Genomic DNA, 21,139 nt, shown 5'->3' on the forward strand with positions numbered 1-21,139 from the left:
ATCTAATACCTTAAAACGAGCAATTTTTGTTTATTTATTTATTTATATGTTTATTTATATATATATATATATATATATATATATATATTGGGGATCTTGGAAACGGCTCTAACGTTTTCGGAGGCGAAAAATCGATCTATCTAGGTCTTATCTCTGGAAAAAAGCGCATTTTTAAGTTTTTATATGTTTTCCGAGCAAAGCTCGGTCTTCCAGATATTTTGTTTATTACCTGTGAACAAGCTTGGTAATCATAGGCGTTCATAAGCTATTATTTATGTTGTTTGTCATTCTGATGGTTAACACAAAATCTTTGTTTAAGAAACCCGTTCCGGATTTATTGTGCATTTGTTTACCTATTGGATAAAAGATCGCAGAAATGTGTTACGCAAAAACCACAAACGGAAAATGTTCTAAAATATCACGAGCTCGACCATTACGCAGTTACAATAATGGTAACTATATCGCGTTACAGCGAGCAGAAAGGTAACAAGGCAAGGTCGGTCACTATGTACTTACCGCTGAGCAGCAGTGTACACTGTCGGTGTGTCAGGGCTTTAAAGGCTTCGTCACACAGGCGCGTTTTCCGGGCGGCGCGTGAGCAGTGCGTGAGCGTTTTATATGTAAAAGCGGCGCGCCCCGCTCACGCGCCGCCCGGAAAACGCGCCTGTGTGAGTAAGGAGCACATCGTCTCTATAATGTGTAAGAATACTCTAAAAACATCTAAGGGTAGTTTTTTTCGCGCTATATCGCAATCTCTCGTAAACATATATACTAGTATAGCTCGCTTTATGGGGGAAAATGTTGTAATTTTTAATATTTTTACTAAGTAGTTGGGTTCTGTTTCGTTTCTTTATCCCCAGTCTACTTGAAATTCGTAGAATGTCTATTTAACATTATAGATTTGGTAATTTTTTGCAGTATATTTAAGTAAAATTATGTTCACCACAGTCTTTCAATACCACCACGCATCAATGGATATCGGGCGCTGCGCTGGCAAATACTAAATTAGTTCCACTTTCCAATATTAAACCAAGTTTAAAGAAACTACGCCCATGCTCATTGTTTTAGCAACTCTACAGTCGAAAGCTAAGAAAATCGTTTTTCACTTACAATTAGTATAATACAAACATAGTTGTTAAAAAGCGAAACTTCATTTATTTGTTAAAAGGTTTAAGTTAATGTGCACTCGGCTTTACCGTCTGCAATATACCTAATTGATATTATACGGATCTATATCTGAATCCCTAAAGTCTTTTCTCCTATCTTTGCATTCCCTAATATTGTTTGTCATAATGATCAGTTGGCCTAACACTAAAAACCCTAATTTTGGTTTCCCTAATTATTGAATGCTTATCCTAATGTTATTAAGCTAATTTTCTTCTTTGGGAGGGTCGCAGTTCTAACCCTAACCTAACCCACTTTTGTGGCAGCGAGTTCTAAAACCTAACCATTTTTCAGACCCTTACCATATGGAAAATAATCGTTATGACACTTATGACAATTGATCGTTAGGGCATGTGACCATTAGGACAAACCAGTTAGGGCAAGTGACTTTAGGACAAACGTTGTTAGGGATTCAGAATGACATCCATATTATACCTAGATAATAGAACAGATCTAACTAATCGTTAAATGGCAAGTTGTGTCAGTTACGTCATTAACAAATCATTCTACTTGACCCGCCCATACTTGACACAGTATAATAGGAATGGGTATTACTATTTTAACTTCATTTAATACCTACTGTTTACCAGCGAAGTCAAAACGTGAGCTAAAAACATTCCACTAACCCACACCTTTTTGAAGCCTATTAAAGTCTCACTCGCTCTAAAACTACCTTTCATAGCAATTATTATAAGACCATTTTTTACTTTTCAAATTACACCAAATCCAAGAGTTCCCACAGGCAATCAGTGAGAAAATGGCCGACTTGCGTGGCTTGCCGACCAAAATGTTAAGATCTTCTCTTCCCCCCTTTGGCTTGAATAACTTCACGCGTGTTGAACTTGACGGTGGAGAGTGAAGAGGTCTGGATAAACTGGTGGTTGATAGTTGTAGTCGTTAGACCGATGAGCCGTGCCTTCCGGATTTTCTGTAGGTATTGTTGGAGGTTTCTCACATTACGTTTGTCTAGTAAGATCGGACAACATATTATGCAAACCAAAAAAAAAGATGTAATGTGCAAGACCGGTTGTATTTCCGGTTGACATTACCTATCATTTGTGTAAACCACTATAACTTGGATCTTTTTATCGAGAGTGATTAGACATCTTTTAGGTAAGCAATAAGCATGTTCCATCCTAGACGGCACTTACCATCAGGTGAGATTGTGGTCAAATGCTTACCTATTTCTAATAAAAAAATAAAAACATAATTTTTTTCCTCGATATTAATTTTCTCTATTATTAACTCACATTTATAGACGGGTCTATCGCGAAATTTATTTTATTACCTTTATTTACCGACGTTTCGACACAGATTTCACTGGTCGTGGTGTTGGTGGCGCTAAATAAAGGTAATAAAATAAATTTCGCGAAAGACCCGTCTATAAATGTGAGTTAATATGTGTTCCCTATTATTATTTAAAGCTTTTTAGAAATTATTTAAGTACCAATACGAGTGTTACTTTTGAATTTACCTAGTGCTTTAACTACTTGTTCAGTTGTGTTAAGTTCACAATTTCCGGCCCAATGTTATCGACAGTGGTGAAAATGTATTTTACTGAGGACAATAATCATCACACAGGGGCGATTTTACTAGCGTCTGTAGATAAAGCGACGTCACATTATTTAACAAACAAGCCCACTTTCAATGGTCGCTGAAGCAGAAAACTCCGAGAAAACCCGACACGTTCTCGTCTTGTTGTAATGAACCGCACTGCAGTCGCACTAGAAATAGACGCTGTTATTTTTAACTAGACGGCACGGCCAGACAAAGAACCCTTTGTATACCTCCAAATTGAAACAAAGACTCAAGCACATGCTAGTACGTTATAGCAACACAAAGAAGTGTGATCCTTAACAGGTAACATTTTAAGCCCGATTTCCTTTAGGCCAGAATTATTTATCACCTAACTTTTTAAATCTCTCGATTCGAATATTCAAAATCGCGGATCCAACTTTAACACTTGTCGCAACTTTGTTGAAAAAAGAGTGCGTATATAGTGAAGAGTAAACAGCTTGGAAGAGTAGATAATATACCTATGTAAAAGTGCAAACCGAAGCTGACACCCAATTTTCATTCGTACACTGTTGTTTTCAAAGCATGTTTTTGAACACATCTAGGCGTGGTGAGGAAATAAAAGTCTGCAGGTCTTTGAGTACTTTCATCTTAACTGCCTATCTGTCGACATACTCGTATAAGGGTATTTCCCCTTTCCCCTAGCACTAAAGGTTACATTGAAAGGGTTGTTACAATAGTTGAGGCCGTTGAGGGTAAGGTAGCGCTCCACTCAAACTGATTCGTGTCTGTCTGGGAAGGGTGCAAGGATAGATACGTGAGCAACTTTTTGTATGTATATAAATTACTATAAAAAAATGATCTTTTAATTGGAAAAAAATATTCCATACGAAAACGGCCGGAATTCCGTACTATGATCGCCCTGGCAAATGACCTCGACTGTAAAAACGATATCGAACCTAATTAAATTGAATATAAAAGTAACAACAAACGCTATAAAATAGTTGAAACATCAGGATGTCCGTGTTTACCGAGCCGACGTCTGCGAACTATATTTAACTCCACCTGGTGCTGGAAGCGTAAACAAACCAGATGAATGGAACGATATAGTTTCAATGTAATTACTTCTACTACAAAAACATTTCATAACAAAATCACAATTGCTATAATACAACGACCTTATGTGGTCGCTCGATCATGCGTATCATTTACGTAGTTCTGCATACTGATGTACCTACAAACAAGGAAAGTTTCCAAAAATTTAGAAAACTTCTCGAAAATGAAAATTTCACAAGTCAAAAGGAAACTTCCATATTGGAAATGGAAAATTTCGATTCCTATGCGAAAAAATTTGTAGTTTCCGAATAATATAGGAAATTTACCGACAGCACATCATGACGGCATTGACCACAGGGCGTAACGATATAACCTTATATCATATAATCAACCGTAACTTATTTTTTTATGTAATTATTCCAATGTTTCTATAAAACAAACCCACAATACAAAGAAACTACCGTGGTCAGCAACCGATTATAAAAATGACAAGTGTCAAAAATCGTATGTTGTCCCACCTACGTGTATTGACAGAAACAAACACATAACACGCCTACCCCTTCCGGTAGTCGGGAATGTATGGGAATAACTTCTATTTATAGTATGATCTGTTTAAACATGTCGCTTGCCCAAACAACACCTTTACGACATAGTTCTTGCAACAATATGGGCACAGAAAAGAAAGAGATATTCAACCTTTTAAACTGCTAAATGAAGAGTGCCTAACGCCCTGATTCGGACTTTAAGATAACGAATATTAAAGTTTGAATCAGGCCGTAACTGTACAGACAGTTACGGCCACATGTCTGCCACAGGGCTAAGCAGACATCGACTACCTGTTGCGAAATTCTTTTAACATAAATTAGATAAAATTAAAATGCAAGATATTTGCTGTTTAAAAGGCTATATGTATGCATATGCATAGCAATTTTATTAAACTTGATGCTTTTAAGAAATTCAGATTCATTTTATAGGCGATATAAAATATTTAAAAAAAGATCACCATATTCGAGGACGTTAAAATGTTGAAAAAGTATGTTGACGAAATAAAATAATAAAAAGCAGTTAAAAATGTCAACATTATGGCCAGTTTGTATTAAAGCTTCAATATATAAAAAGGTCGCAACATTTATAAAATAAAATGTAGTTAAGAGGATAAAAATGTACATATGCTTTTATTTTAACCTAATACAATTCGCTAAAGATGATATCGAAATGTTATTGGCAATCACTGGCAAGAAGTTACATTACATGGTAGCGGTTGCCGATTCACTAAACGTTTCAAAACCAGCAGCGGTCGTCAATGAAGATATAAACTTCTCAATATCTCATGATTGAACTCATTTTATTAGGGGTCTGTAGGAAATAAAAGTAAAAACATTATTTACAGCACATATGGGGCATACTTTTCCGCACTAGTGCGTAAAATAGCCCTTTTTGTGCGTATGTCGAAACTTTAAAGTGCCATATGTACTGTAAAACGTTGTTCGATACACGTGCGAATAGGTAATTCGCAACTCGTTTTGTCGATTTAAAACACTCCCTTCGGTTGTGTTTTAATTTATCGCCACTCGTTTCGAATTTCCTCTTTTTCGCACTTGTATCGTAAATCAATTATTATAATTTTATTAATTTTCAATATATTTGTTATAATAATAAAAACCTACTACGTAATACAGTGATCATTTCAACCTGACACTGGATAGCCCGCCCATAATTTATCTTGCGGTCCTTTTAAAAACTTTCTACTTCGGAACCCTTTGACTCATCTTCATCCCACACTTGACCATGCCTTAGTTTAAACAAGAATCCACCGTTCCCACAGCGTAACGAATTGCGATACTTTAACAAAAGAACCATTTGCGCCATCGCTTGCGTCGGCACCAATTAACTTAGTATATGGCACTTTGTTAAAATTAAGATGCTATTCGTTTTTATATTATTGCAAGTTAGCACGGCTGCTCATTTGAATTTATTTGCCTGACCTTGGCACAGGTGAATATGCATTGTGGAATGTCAGTGATCTTTCTACTTTAATTCATGTACATATTTCCAAATAAGTATATGGTATTGTAATGTAACAAACACTTAACTTGATAAAAACTTTAAACATTATTTAAGCATTGGGTGCTTCTACACGATTACAAATACTCTATAATAAAGACAATACGGTTTCCGTAGGGGCCACTCGGCTGGTGATCTTCTGGTTTACCAGACACATCGTTGGGCAAAGGCGGTCGAGACGAGACGAGACGAGACAACAGATCGGCAATCGACATCGTAAAGCATTGCAATCAGTTTCAATATTGCGAAGGCTTTCGATCGCGTTTGGTACAAAGCACTTCTTTCGAAGCTTCCATCCCATCCCATGGGCTTTCCGAGAAATTGTGATTTTATTAAACATTTTGTAAACCATGTGAATTATGCCATATTACCGAAAACTGACAATTATATTCGAATATTGGTCAATGTTAATATTTTTGGTTATGTGGCAGTAAAATACCTTTTATAGCATATCTTAAATTTAAGAGCAAACCGCTAGTAATCGTAGAGAGCTATTATCCCAGATACAAAAGAGGTCAACTCTAAAAGTGGTAGAGTGCCGACTGCTTCCCCGGTTCAATAAAGTGTGCAATTTACCAGCAGCCAACTCACATTTATTTTAGTACCGCTTATCGGATCAACGGGAAACAATTTCATTTGTAAATATTACTAGCCCTCGCGTGCAGCTTCACGCGCTTTCTTAGTATTTTGGTCAATTGGGTGGTTCGAAAATAGAAACATTAGATTGACTAACTTGACCAATTTAAACGAATCCACTATACCTATTTGGCTCAGTATAAATTTGGTTAGCAAACCCGACAGCGACATGCAAGACATCAGACCCGATGATTAACAACATAACTAATCCCTGCTTCGTAAGTAACTTTGTCTGTATGTTACTTCTTCACGCTTACACCGCTAAATTGATTTAGATGTTTATTATGGAGATAGTTTGAGGCCCTAGGAAGGACCTGTGTCTATGGAATAATGATAATGATTGATGTAAATCCTATGATCATTACATTATCATTATTCCACGCAGACGAAGTCGCGAGCAGAAGCTAGTATTGGTAATAAAGATGATAAAACGTGCAATTAGAATCGATAACTCCTGTTTATTAGGTATCTACAAAGCATGCCAGCAGAGAGACGACCTCAATACATATATACCAAAAATCTCTTTAGCTCGCGTTCAACCAGCGGACCGTCGATTATTTTACTCACTTCAATTTTAATGGTCTTGCTTCAAAATGGCATTAAGATTTACCGCTTATCTTCCCGAATCAATTACAGAATTGTAAACCCATGAACCGTTAAGGCATTAAAACATGCGTTATCTTCTTCCGAGAAAGCGCTGCCCCGATTGGCCCAATTGGCCCATTTGGCCCACCCTGGCACATCACGAATAATCTGGAATCAGTTCAGTGGGCGGAACCTTGACACGATCTGAAGACAATCGGATTAAAAAGTTCCGTTCGAGAAAACATTGTAAATTCACGTGGACAAATCGAGGACTTGCCCGATCATTGCCGGCTCGTTGCGTTGAGTGGACTTGTAAATAAACGAAACAGGGTGAGCATTTATAAGAGAAAAAGAGCACGGGAATATTTTTAAGTTTTTTTTATTAATTTGCGTGCATGACGAGTAGAATTTGGCACATAAGTATAACGATAACATCTACAACAACATTAATTCAATTCAACATTCAACTACCAGTTAGGGATTGCATTTTACTCGAAGTTAAAAAATCTAAATATTAACGAGGGGTTATTTTCAATTTAAGGTGTTTTAGTGAATTGTGCTATTTTCAGTAAAAAAAACATGTAATTTTTGAATTTCTAATTCAAGTTCAATTTCAAAATCTTTAATGTTAAAACAACACATGTCAAACATTACAATAAAATAAAAATAACAACACAAAATAATCAACTAACACTAAATTACAGAGACATTTCTAGAATAAAAATACAAAATAAACAACACTAAATTAAAAATATAACTGGTTCAAAATAATAATAATTAAGGACAATAAACAATCATATAAGATATCACAATGTCAATTATTTAACGTTAAATTTACTGTAAAGTTCTCTAATTGTAAAAAATGCCTTATCTACTCGTAACAAATAGGCTTTCAACTTTTCAACAAACAGGTCATAAGAAATCTCTTTAATCTCACGGCTCAGGCTATTAAAGATTTTAATGCCAACAACCCCCAACGAGTTGGATGTTTTCGCAAGCCTGACAAAGACAGACTTAATGTCCCTATCAGTTTTCCTTTGTTCAGGTCGACGCATCACATATTCACTTTTGTGTTTAAACATGTACTTTGCCACCTCAAGGATATACAATAATATACATATAAAGAGGGGACCGTTAGAATTTTTAATTCGCGGAAGTACTGTTTAGTCGGAGTAAATGACAAATAAATGTAAGTCTATTTATCTAGAATTACAAATAAATGTAAGTCTATCTATCTAGAAATGCCTTTCAAACCTTCCCTAAGCTGGCTAAAACAGTTCAAACCTGAAGATCTATATAGATATTTTTAAGTTAAGATTAGTAGTTAAGTTTAGTAAGTAATACAATGTCTTTTTACTGAAATAAACAGTTTAAATTTAATTTAATTTTTTTTTTAACTAGAATTAATTCAATCGAGTACTAAGCAGCAGATAAATGTCACTTTCGCTCAAAGCGTTAAACAGATAAGAGATAACCGGAAAAATATTGGCACAGAATTAACGTGATTAATAAAGACAATGCTACCGAATCAGATAAGAGCAATCCTAAGAGGCACACTTGAAGAATTGAGACAAACGACCGGAGAAAGTTCGTATTGTATGCAAAAACATTGATACAAACTTCGAATTAATATTATGTAGATTAAATTGTCGATTTCTTCGAACGAAGGCCGATTTCTATTTAACGAAGAGTGTGGTTTATAGAATAATGAAATAAATATACTCAGGCATTTTAGCCAGTAGGTAATGTTGATGAAAATAAATGTTCAGTATGACCGTTGTAAACAATAGCAGAATAGGGTAGGTAATACGCGAAGGGTGACAATCAGAACTCAGCCTCGCTTATTGAAATTAGGGTATCGGATACTAAAGCAGCAATTTGGTATCTACCTACTGCTACATGAGTATCTTCGCAATGAGACAGGAAATCATTAAATATCTCTTCTTAAAATAATAACAGCTCAACTGACCCACTATTCGGAATCGGTCCATTAAGAAATAAATCAATAAGCCATCAATATCGCCAACCTGTAATTATTTAAAGGAAAAGGCATCTATATCAGTTCTGATGAAGGAAAAATTGTTACGGACACACCCTCATGCCTCCGTGTAAAATAAATCTCGTGGGTTGCTATTGAAATTTTAACTTTACGCAAAAGTATTGGAAGTCCGCATGTCGGTTTTTTCCCGATAAGTAATATTTTGCATGGATTGCAGTATATCAAAAACAAAAGACTTAATCTACAAGGCATGAAATTAGCATTTAATTGTATGTGGATGTAAAATATTATAATTATTATCGTGGAGAAAGTGACATTTGGTGTTTATTGAAATTCTGACCCACATCGGAAAGACGTGAAGACGCAATAATGATAATATATCAGACGACGGCCACACCATGTTATTAATGACCTTCCAACAGATCTGATACAGGGTGAGGCGATGGCAGCTGGAGCTGGATGCATTAGCTTAAACTAATTTTCTAAAAATAACCAATCATTCACCAGTCTTTGTTGTAAATATGTACAAATAATCAAATAAATACTTTATAGTATAGGATTAAATTAAATTAAAAGTTTATTGTGACATTGATAAACTTCGATTATTTCTACGTCTTTATAAATAAATCAACAGTTTTTTTATTACTTTTAACAATATTACGTTTTATTATTCATTAGCTTTCGCCCATTCGACTACATAATGTTAATTTAACATGTGTGTAGTTCCAGTATTGTTATCTCTGTCAAATGTAACGACTTACGACTAAGAAATTTAGCAAGTGAAAACTTACAGAAGCTGCATGGTAAACCGTCAAAACGCGAATCTACTACAAGTAGAAGCAGCCACACTACTCTTATCACTTTACCATCTTCAAACTTGACTTGAAATGTATATCTAAATGGAGATAAAACGCAAATAACTTTAGACTTAGCTGTACAATATGACCACTTAGATGATAAAAGCGACATAACAGATCGACAGTTATCTTTATGGTTTCCATTACGTTTTTGCTTGACTTTGAAATTTAAATCTCATTTGTATGGAGGCACTGTCTACTATGTGTCTTCAGGATGTGGCTTGAGATGTGCTGATACTGTCAGATTGAATCAAGTGTAATTATAAAGGTGTGCTCGACTGCTCCGAGTCTCGTGTGGCATGATAAGAAATCACAGGCGACTCTCTGGTCGAGAGAGCAAGGTCGTGAGCTGGACGCAAAAACTTGATTCCATGATTGTGGTTTCAATCCCATTTCACCAATTTATCAACCGATTCATGTTAATAAACAGCGAATGTCACAATATGATGCTCTTGCAATACCAACTTAGCTGACGAAAGCAATATTTGTCGATGTAAAGATGTTCACGTTTCAAATTCCTTTGAATTTAAATTAGATACAGTGTCCAAAATCACAGCTTACTATATAGATGCATAGCTTAGATACGGGACTTATGGGCATTTATAGATAACACTGTAGTCTACGTATAATTTGCAGGTTTCTTCATAATATATCCTTCATGTTGTTTTCTTAGCACGACTGTTTGTGTACGTCTTGCTGACCTAATGATAATATTCCCCCGAATCCATACTGAAGAAAAGAAAGTACAAAAATTATCCCACTTGAAAGGAAGTATTTCAATTACTTAAATCAAGGATCAAAGTCAGCATAAATCTTAGCAATACCTTCTCACTTCCCGCCTTGAACATTTCGAATGAGTAACACTGCTAATAAATTATTTACACGCAATTTTTTTCTTATTTATTAAATTTATATTTTTAAATCTGTCAATCTGTCAGCCCTCGGTGTTTATTCGCGGGAGTCCGTTCACTTCGGGCTACTTGGTTCCACCGTGGACAATAAATGCCTTAATGACAGTACAAATAACTGTATTCACCTTGGTTAAATCACTTCTCTCGTTTACTTTGCACCACTATTTATATCATGTCACGATGTTGGTCGAGATTTTTCGCTTTCAACTTGGTCGCGTTTACATCGTGTGTTCTATATTCCTTATTGATTATTTTGATACATGCGCATTTTATGAATAGGTATTCTAAATACTTTTCCCCCTAAGAAGGCCGAAAATGCTAAGAAAAATGCGTTTTCTGATTAAATAACAATAATAATTAATAATGGAGAAAGAACACTGATAGACGATTAGATACCCCATGTTCCTGTACGAGATTGGCCTGTGGAATGGTCCTGTAGTAGACAACGATGCAGCAACAAGTCTACAAGACAATGGCTGTTAATGTTATTGATCAAGTAACAATATATAAGTACACGCAAGGGAATTCACATAAGTACTTATACCATTATCTGGAGAGAATGGTAAGTAATTAGAATATGTAGACAACACACAGACATGCCGTTTTTTGCCATAAATCCAAAATAATACGTACTCACATGTAGGTACGTTTATGAGAACATATTTGACTATTGTTTTATAGACACATGTACTTACTGAATTCCAGTGATATATTTAGCACATACCCAAAATCAACCAAACGGTACAATCATATTAACATCTACGTTTGTGACGTAATCTATATGTCGCAGTAAGATAGATAAAGCCGTTATATAGTTATAATCCTAGGGATATAATTATATGTCGTAACATAGTTATACGAAAGCGATTCATTACTATCTTACTAGGAATATAAGATAAGATAGATAAGATAAGATAAGATAATATTTATTCATTTAAAACTATAATACGTCTTTAGTTTAGTGATATAGTTATATTACTGGATTCAGTTTAGTGAAATAATTGTAGGTAGGAGTGCGGCGGTGCGGCGGAGGTATACTTATATCCCTAGGGATATAGTTATATGCCGTATAGTACGTATTATAATCATATTCCTAGTAAGATAGTAATAAGTAATTGTAGCAGTGTAGTGCGGGGATGCGGCGGAGTCGGCGGCGGGGGCTTCTTCGGGGGGGAAAGCTGGCGCGAGATTTGACTGAATTTCTATGAAAATAGCTGTCACTCAGTAGAAATCTCGCGCCAGCTTTCGTGAATCGACCTGTACTTTTACGTAATATTGCTAAAAAGTATTACAACTAATTGCAACCAACAAAGTTGATTTTGTAATAAAAATAAAAACGAATATACTTACTGTTTTCATTGATTCCCTGGCAGATTTATAACCATTTAACCACATTAGTTTAGTCAAATACCGTATTATAATCATATTCCTAGTAAGATATTACTATCTTACTAGGAATATGATTATAATACGTATTATACAGCATATAACTATATCCCTAGGGATATACCTATACCTTCGCCGCACCGCCGCACTCCTACCTACAATTATTTCACTAAACTGAATTCAGTAATATAACTATATCACTAAACTAAAGACGTATTATAGTTATATTCCTAGTAAGATAGTAATGAATCGCTTTCGTATAACTATGTTACGACATATAGTTATATCCCTAGGGTTATAACTATATAACGGCTTTATCTATCTTACTGCGACATATATATCGCTAAAATGTATCGTATAATCTATATATCGTTTCGTAAATTCGGATTCGCGTAAGCTATTTCTCGGAATTAGTCATATTGCGAATCCGCAATTATGGTATAATCGAAGAAACGAAACATTTGTTAATGCCTTATGCTTATCCTTGTGCAACTAAAAATTTAAGCATTAGCGAGTTATCGTGTAGCTTAACGGGTCACGGGGGCAAAATAAGAACTTACACATCGGACATACGAGGGGTGTTCAAAATATTCTCGGTATGAGAATGAAAACAAACAAGTACGAAAAGTTTGATATTTTTATTTTTCAATATACTCCCCCCCTATGTTCATACACTTAAAAGATCGATCAATTATTTTTTTTAATCCCTCGTAAAAATATTTTTTATCTTTCGTGTAAAAATGCTCCTCCACTGCCGCCTTCAATGCTTCATCGTCAGAAAATTTATTTCCACGCAGATCCTTTTTAAGATTGGGGAGCAAAAAGAAGTCGCTGGGGGCTAAGTCCGGACTATACGGTGGGTGAGTAACAGTTTTAAACCCACATTCAACAATAGCTGCCTTGGCAATATGAGCAGTATGGACGGGGGCGTTGTCATGCAGAAGCAGAATACCTTTGGTTAACTTTCCTCGCCTCTTTTCTTTAATTACATCCTTTAATTGACGTAGAATGTTAGCGTAGTACTGTCCTGTGATATTTACACCTTTTTCTTTATAATCGATTAGTAATACTCCTTCACAATCCCAAAATATCGTGGCCATGACCTTGCCAGCTGAAGGGATGACCATGAACTTCTTGGGATGAGCTGAACCCTTAATGTGCCACTGCATGGACTCTTGTTTACTCTCTGGGTCATAATGATGAACCCAGGTTTCATCTCCAGTAACTATTCTTTGCAGCACCTCATCAGGATTTTCACCGCACAGGTCAATAAAATCGGAACAACAAGCTACACGCATGTCTTTTTGAAGCCGAGTCAGCATTCGCGGAACCCATCTTGCACTTACTTTTGACATATTAAGATGGTCATGTATAATATCATGTACGGTACCAATAGAGAGATTGGTTACTTGTGCTATAGATTTTACCTTCACTCGACCATCTTCCAATATAAGTTTTTCCACTTTATCAATATTTTCTTGTGAAGTAGCTACTACAGGCCGGCCAGGTCTAGGGTCATCTTCAATACTCTCCCTTCCGCGTTTAAACTCGCTTGACCACTTTTGAATGGTAGATAAAGAAGGAGCAGACTCACGGTAAACACAATCCATTTCCTCTTTTATGGTTTTTTGATTTTTACCCTGTTTTGTCAAGAATTTTATCACGCATCGATGTTCTAATTTAGTTAACATTGTCAATTCGCACATGATGTTCATGTTTGTTCAGCATTGCAGAAAAACAAAAGACCATCTCGGTTCGAATTATACTTTTTTTTAATGTCAATGAATAAACCTTAGCGGCCAGTAACGAAAGAAATTTTAGAATAGGTCGTAAGATATCAATACCGAGAATATTTTGAACGCCCCTCGTACAATAGAGGACGAAATTGCTGACAAAAGGTAGGTGAGGTGTTCAAGACGATCTTTCCACTACTATCTTAACAATATTAAAATAGTCCTATTGAGACCTCATCCTATTCTCCTCTGACCAGTACCGTACTACGTAATTTTCGGACTTCATCCTGTACTGACACAGCTCACAGACAAACGCCAGAAGCGCCAGCTACAAGCTTTTATTTTATTTGGGAACTTCAACTACAGGAACTACTTGTTCAGAATCCTTGATGGAAAGGTCAACGTCCTGTAAAAGCCGAGTCATCACCTTGAACTCAGTCAAGTTAAAGTCGATACGATCAACATGCCCAGGTGTCCAACTACAGGGTGGCCAACTTAGAGGTATACAACTTTTTTTGCCGCCATTTTATTTTGGCGGTAAATATGACAGTTATTGCATGAAAATTAGTTTGTGTAGATACGGCAAATTTATTATGGAGCGTTTTACGACGGAATAACGTGTTTTAATCATTAAAAACAATAGAAAAATTAAAAATAACGTTTCCTGGTCGATTAATTTCGAGAAACGGTGACATTGACTGGCCCCCAAGATCGCCTGATTTAACAGCTCCTGACTTTTTTCTGTGGGGCTATGTAAAGGGACGTGTCTATGCTAATAGGTCAACGAACCTTCAGCAATTAAAACAAAATATTCGAAACACTGTCGCGAGATAAGGCCAGAAATGTGTGAAAAAGTGATGAAAAACGCGATGAAAAGGGTTCGCATCTGCCATGCTGCTAGAGGTGGACATTTGTCTGACATTATTTTCCATGTGTAATTGCTGACCCTACATATTATATTTAACAAGGAATACTTAATATTATTATTAATTTTTTTTAATGTATTTAGAACACAAACAGTCACATAATGCAAATGGATTTTTAGTACAATGTAGTGTACTTAACATACTTAAGAAACAGACATGGAGGTTCATTAATGAGTAAATAATGTTAACATACATAATAACCGCAGAAAGAAAAATAAATTTGAAATTATGAGCCATACCTACTTAAATTATATTTACCAGTCTTCAAAACAAACAGTATTGTGTGAAGTTATATAGAGGGTAGGTACGTAGAAGATTGGAAAATAGGTTTAACATCAATATCTAATTTAGTGTTATCGGATAAGACAAGTAGTCATCAATTTGTTTCACTATTTGGAAGGTAGGACAATCAGAAAGTTACGTTTATACATTTTGTTACCTATTTAAAACAATTTTTAATATCTAAACTAATATTTAAACTAAAACAATTTACGTTTAACGATTAACAATTACGTTATATTATTTATGTTTTATAGAATAAAATTTCAAAAATAAAATGTATACCTCTTATTTGGCCACCCTGTACTTAGTGATTATAAAAAAAAATTATAACATTGAACCGAAAATAGGCCAGTATTATGGATGTAAGTAGGTAGGATCTACATACATCTAACATCCGAAAGTACCATGAGGACCTAGCTCATAGGTATAAAGCATTTATGACATTTTATATTTATATTTTGTGTAGAAGGTAGGTACCTACACTAGGTAGATAATAGATATCTCTTAAACACAAACATCTTAGATGTAAGTGGGTAGCTAGCTTAATGTAACCAAACCAAAGCAGTTTTCAGCTAGTTCAAAGTTATTAATTAATTAAATAACTAAGCATATCTCCAATACGTACCAGGCTAAGTACAATTTCTCCTAGCCAGTATCAGCTTGCGGATATATCCACTGTAATTAGATATTTATGTAACAGTGAAATTATAAGCCATTGCATGCCAATGCCGGTTTCATTCAAGCAGATCATGCAGGTATTCCCATCGCTTCACAACGTGAATTATGGAAACGGGCAAACCAGCGTATTTAGATGATAAAATTTGGTCTCTCGATCCGTAACAGGGCCGGCTTTTATTTTGTTGTCGATTTTTTTTTCGTCCGATTAGATTAAGTTCCCTGTTTTGTAGAATATAAGCGCAATTTCACCGTACGTCGTTAAAAATATCTTCCCCCGAGTTACGAAAACGTACGATACTTACTTATTTTCGTAACTCAAAGGAAAATTACATACCTACCTACCTACCAGGGATGTTGCGGATGCAGATTTTTTGACATCCGCGGATGCGGATGCGGATGCGGATATTTAAAGGCTCACATCCGCGGATGCGGATGCGGATGCGGATGTCAAAATTAGGTACTTAGAAAACGTCAAATATTACATTTTTAGTAATTTTTTATTAAAAAAACCGAAACGTTTAGTATTTGAGCAAGAATATAGGTGCGTTATATTTAATAAACAGTAACTTCGCCGACTTTTCTGGATCTAGACGATTTCGTTATAGGTAATGACCTCAGATCATAGAAGGTACTAGATATCTGACGGAGGCGTGGCGCGTGTCGCCGCAACATGGTCAGGCTGACCATTTTTCTTTCCGCCGTAAGACAGTCGCAATTTAGCTGTCGTAGAAAAATGTGCTCGTCAATTTACGTAAAATGCCGGTTTGTAGCGTTGTTTCGTGTAGAAATAGGAGTGCTTAGGGATCATGGAGTTACATACCACATGTGAGTACATTTTTTTTACGTATTAGTCAATAAAACAACACATTTTAACAAATAAATCCAGTGACATGATTTTACTGAGTCGGACCATTTTGCCAAACAAACGCGTGGCAATTTGAATATGCATTCTACATTGACGGCTTAGCATGGAAAACTATTTGTAGTGTGCTAGGCAACGGCACAATGCATTAAGCCGCTAACGATATCCACAACGGCATTATTGTTACGACCGCTAACCGGTTCCCTTCTTTCCGCAAGGAACTAGAGTGGCGCTCGTACATAATTGAGGTTTAAGCGTTATCGATAAAAATTATAGGTATAGAGTGTTTATTATTATTCGTATATGATTTTAAAGCTTATTTAATGGTGCATACCTAACTTACAATATAATTTAACATATTTTCTTTCTCAGTTCTTCATAGCTCTATGTACCTAATATTCGGATTCGGGTGACGAAATATGCTATAATAAATTATGTTCATTAAAAAATACAATTGTAACTATTTTATTACTTTAACACTGATTTTTACTCCTTTTTGTGGAGTTTAATTTTTCACAATCCAGGCGACTGCTCTCGTCTAACAACAATCCAAACAATATAAACAAACAGTAAATAAAATCGTTACTAAATTTTATACCAATTATGTTAGGTACGTTTTGATAAACATAACAAGCTTTCGAATCCTTGCAATTTTTTTATTAAAAGCTTTGTATTACATTCTATCAGTAAAAACCTTTGTGACAGAACTTTATGGACCGAATAATATTATAGGTACTTACCTTAATCGTACCTTAAAAATCATAGGTCGCAAATAAGGTCAAATGTTTAAAGGTGTATAAATTAAGTCAATGGCAATTATTACTTAAAATAGTTTAATGCCAAAACAATAAAGTCATGTTTAGATCATAATACAAAATATCGATAGCTGTTGTAAATTTATCGACTTCTCCTACTCTCTAGCGTCGCCGCTCTTGTCCCTTACCCCGCGCGGTTCGGCCAATCACAGCGCGTGAGTTGGTTGTCTGGCCACGCCCTCAATGATGTGGTGGGGCACAGTTGGAGACACCGAGTCTCGTTGAAATTATGCTTCGTTATAAATCTCCTTACTTCTATGATCTGAGGTAATGACGAAATTACCTAGCACTTACGCCGCCGCTAAGACGTTCCTGTACCGACTTGTTCGACATCCGCATCCGCATAAGCTCCGCATCGATTTTATGCGGATGCGGATGCGGATGCGGATGTTGAAAATAATGCGGATGTTCCGCGGTTGCGGATGCGGATGCGGATGTTCGCAACATCCCTGCTACCTACATTTTATTCGGGACAAGTTTTACTCCGCTCAGAATGCGGAGCTCTTCATGCCAGCCAAATTGTACCTATCCCATCTAAAAAAATCGACAACGAAATAAAAATCAGCCTACAACATTTCAAGCAGTGAACATAATCGAGATAGGTACTTATATTCTGGAACAAATTTGGACAGTCACAGTTGAATACAAAACTATACCAATTAGTTTCACCTGTTCATCACTCGCACACATCAAAAAGGGAGACAAACGACTCATGCGAACCTATAGTTCGTTTTTTTTAGCATTAGAAATAAGGTAAACAATCTTGATGTGTCTTTTAATTGAAAAACACATTTTAAAAATAAGTTACGGCAAATATGTAACAATTATGAATCTAATACGATCATTTATATTCTTCTGCTTTCATAAGTAATAGTTTTTGATTTTTAAAAAGCGTTTTTCAATTAAAAGACATGTCAAGATCGCTTATCTTCTTGCAAGTTCTTTCTAATGCTAAAAAAAACGAACTATAGTTGTATTGGTGAGTCGTTTGCTCGCCTACGCTAGGTAAATTATGAGAATAACATCACTTATTATTAATCAGGTTTATTGGTATCTACTTGAAGAAAATATAGTCCTCCCATCTTCTTTAAAGCGAAGGCCTTGCGATTAAGTAAGACTTATCAGAAACCACTTAACACTTATTGCATTGTTCGATGCATTTGCAAACAATCAAACAAAACAATGCTTTTAGGTGAATGCCTTTGAAATGCAATAAACACCTGCTAGTGATTGGCTAGATGATGTAGGTAGAGGTACCTACTGTCCAGGGTCGCTGAATTACCAGGTAGGCTATAGGTATATAGGCTAGCAGGTAGTAAGAAATCGGACACTTCTGAGAATAGGTAGGTCTTATTCGCATTATAATAATTTTCTTTTGTTTAGAAATGGGTTGCAGTTTTATTTTATTCTATTAAGTTATACTAGCATGAGTGCCTACTCGGCAAACCTAGTTAGTGAGAAATTTTATTCAGATGTCGTGTTACTTTTGGTGTTTAAGGGCTCTAAAACACTTATCGAGACAAGTTACTTACCTACTGCTTAAATGCTGTTCCTAAGATGAAAAAGAGACCCAGAGGTACATACTGATCAGGTACGGAGAAAAGACCCTTCTTCTTAGGTAGGTATCGATGAAATTAGGCATGAATAGGTAAGTACAGTCACCACGCAGGATTGTTACGCCATTTAGGGTCCCAGCTAAATTGGACGTTCATACTTACGCTATGGAATGTCTAATTTAGCAAGAACCCTAAATGGCGTAACATTCACGGAGCGTGACAGTACTCGGCAGCAATTTCTTAAATTATTATTTAATGTTTAGACACCTAGGTAAGTAGGTAGGTACCACCTATATGTAGCAAGACCCTGACACACGAGAGAATTTAGGTACCTTGTCGCGTGCGTGTAACATGTAGTGAATACAAGGCCTGCAGGAATGACTCGTCTAGAATGGCTAGTAACACTAGTAAAGTAGGGGTAAGCGAACTGTTGCATCAAAGAATCCAAGAGCATTGGCCGTCTGTTGTTATGGTAAGCCGGTCTGAGACATGTTCAGATGGCCTATTCGTGCTTGTCAGTGCAATGAATGAATGGCTACCTATCTGCAGAAGCCTGCCATCTCTGAGAATGTCTAAGTACTTATGTGTAACTATACCCCAATTACCTAGATATCTAGATGTGCATATGCCTAGCTGTGGTGCATGTATTTGTATAATAATTGCTCCAAATGATGTGCTAGGTATATACCTACCTATAGCATATCATACTTCTATTAGGTAGGTACCTTCGTTTCGGGTAAGAAGTAGGGACTTAAATTAGTAAGTACCTACTTGGGCCACTTTTGCCGTTGTCTACTATTTTATCAAACATCTTTACAAGGCAATACCGCATTTTAAAACCTGACTCTACTCTGCAGGGTACTTAAGCTAAGAAAAAACAAATTTATCCAATTCCAATGGAATGGCAATGGGACTAACCATTAGTAAGTAAGGTGAGTTCGACTAAGATCGGACACCGGGTAAGATCGTATGATTCAAATTTCTGCCTGTTGCGGGGCTTTTTTTTAATGCTGGCAAGGTGATGCAATGCGCTGTTTTGTCCCGGGCATTGCATCACCTTGCCAGCATTAAAAAAAAGCCCCGCAACAGGCAGAAATTTGAATCATACGATCTTACCCGGTGTCCGATCTTAGTCGAACTCACCTTACTGTTAGCTAAAAACTTCTCTTGCCTTACGATGGTTTTGTACTAACCAAGCCACCGTTAGCGTTCTCGTCAACCATCTGACCATGTCGGACACTATTGATAGGAGAAAGTATTTGCATACTCAGCGCAACGCAATCAAAACTCAATTTAGACGCAGCAATCGTTTTCAAAACCGACTACCGGTTTTGTAGCGTAATAAAGTCTTAGACGGTTCTAACCTAAAATTGCACTCATTTGGTCGTTAGCTGCACAGTATTCTTAATTTAAATAAAGTTTTCGTTTACTTACGCGTTAGTTTTCCGTATTTTAACACACACAAGCACTGTTTGGTCACAGGTCACGTTCACATAAAGTTCGAGCAAACACCCGGCGACCGGCGTGGCGAGCCGCGGCTAACTGAGTGAGCCTACGCTACGTTACGGCCGGCAATCTCCCACTCACTCCCCGTTCGGATTCCTGTAGAGGAGATTTTATTTTAGATTTAAATTATTTTAATTGCAATGAAATTTTCTTACAATCTCTAAATTTACAATTTTAGTTTCTTAATTTATTTTACATAATATAAATTGTGTATTTATTTTGAATAAATCTCTCTTTTTTTCTAAAATTCTAGCGTAATTTCTTCGTGTTGAGGGCTCCATAAACCTTGCAACAAATCTCGTGCGATTTTGTGATACCTTGCGTTATTTTCTCTCAAGAACGCATGTAACTTGTAGCGAGGTATACTTATAGAGCCCTTAATAGCTGGAATCCACTTATTTTTAAATGAAAACGTGATATAGTTTCGACAGAATAACAGAATGAATTATTTTAGCGTACATGGCGAAATAAAGCTACAACAAAATTCGACAAAGCTTTTCGCACGGGCCTCATTCGCACGAGCTCTTTTACAACGCACACACAAATGGATAAATGTGTGTATTTATTCACACGATGGCGGTGGTGCTTTTTTTGGTGTTGTTGGATTT

General features: G+C 36.1%; 1 protein-coding gene across 3 annotated transcripts in view; it reads right to left on the bottom strand.

Moving 5' to 3' along the window:
• Positions 1 to 20,580, bottom strand: part of LOC134648158 (LIM domain only protein 7) — a 193,572-nt gene extending 172,992 nt beyond the window's left edge. For 2 of the 3 annotated variants that reach the window (XM_063502655.1, XM_063502640.1), the window contains exon 1: positions 20,460 to 20,580. The gene's annotated coding sequence lies outside the window, so the exon portion shown is untranslated. The remainder of the gene's footprint in view (positions 1 to 20,459) is intronic. The other variant, XM_063502664.1, reaches the window with a different exon arrangement.
• Between the last annotated feature and the right edge of the window lie 559 nt (positions 20,581 to 21,139).

Source organism: Cydia amplana, chromosome 1 (assembly GCF_948474715.1).
Source record: "Cydia amplana chromosome 1, ilCydAmpl1.1, whole genome shotgun sequence".
Taxonomy (NCBI): Eukaryota; Metazoa; Arthropoda; class Insecta; order Lepidoptera; family Tortricidae; genus Cydia; species Cydia amplana.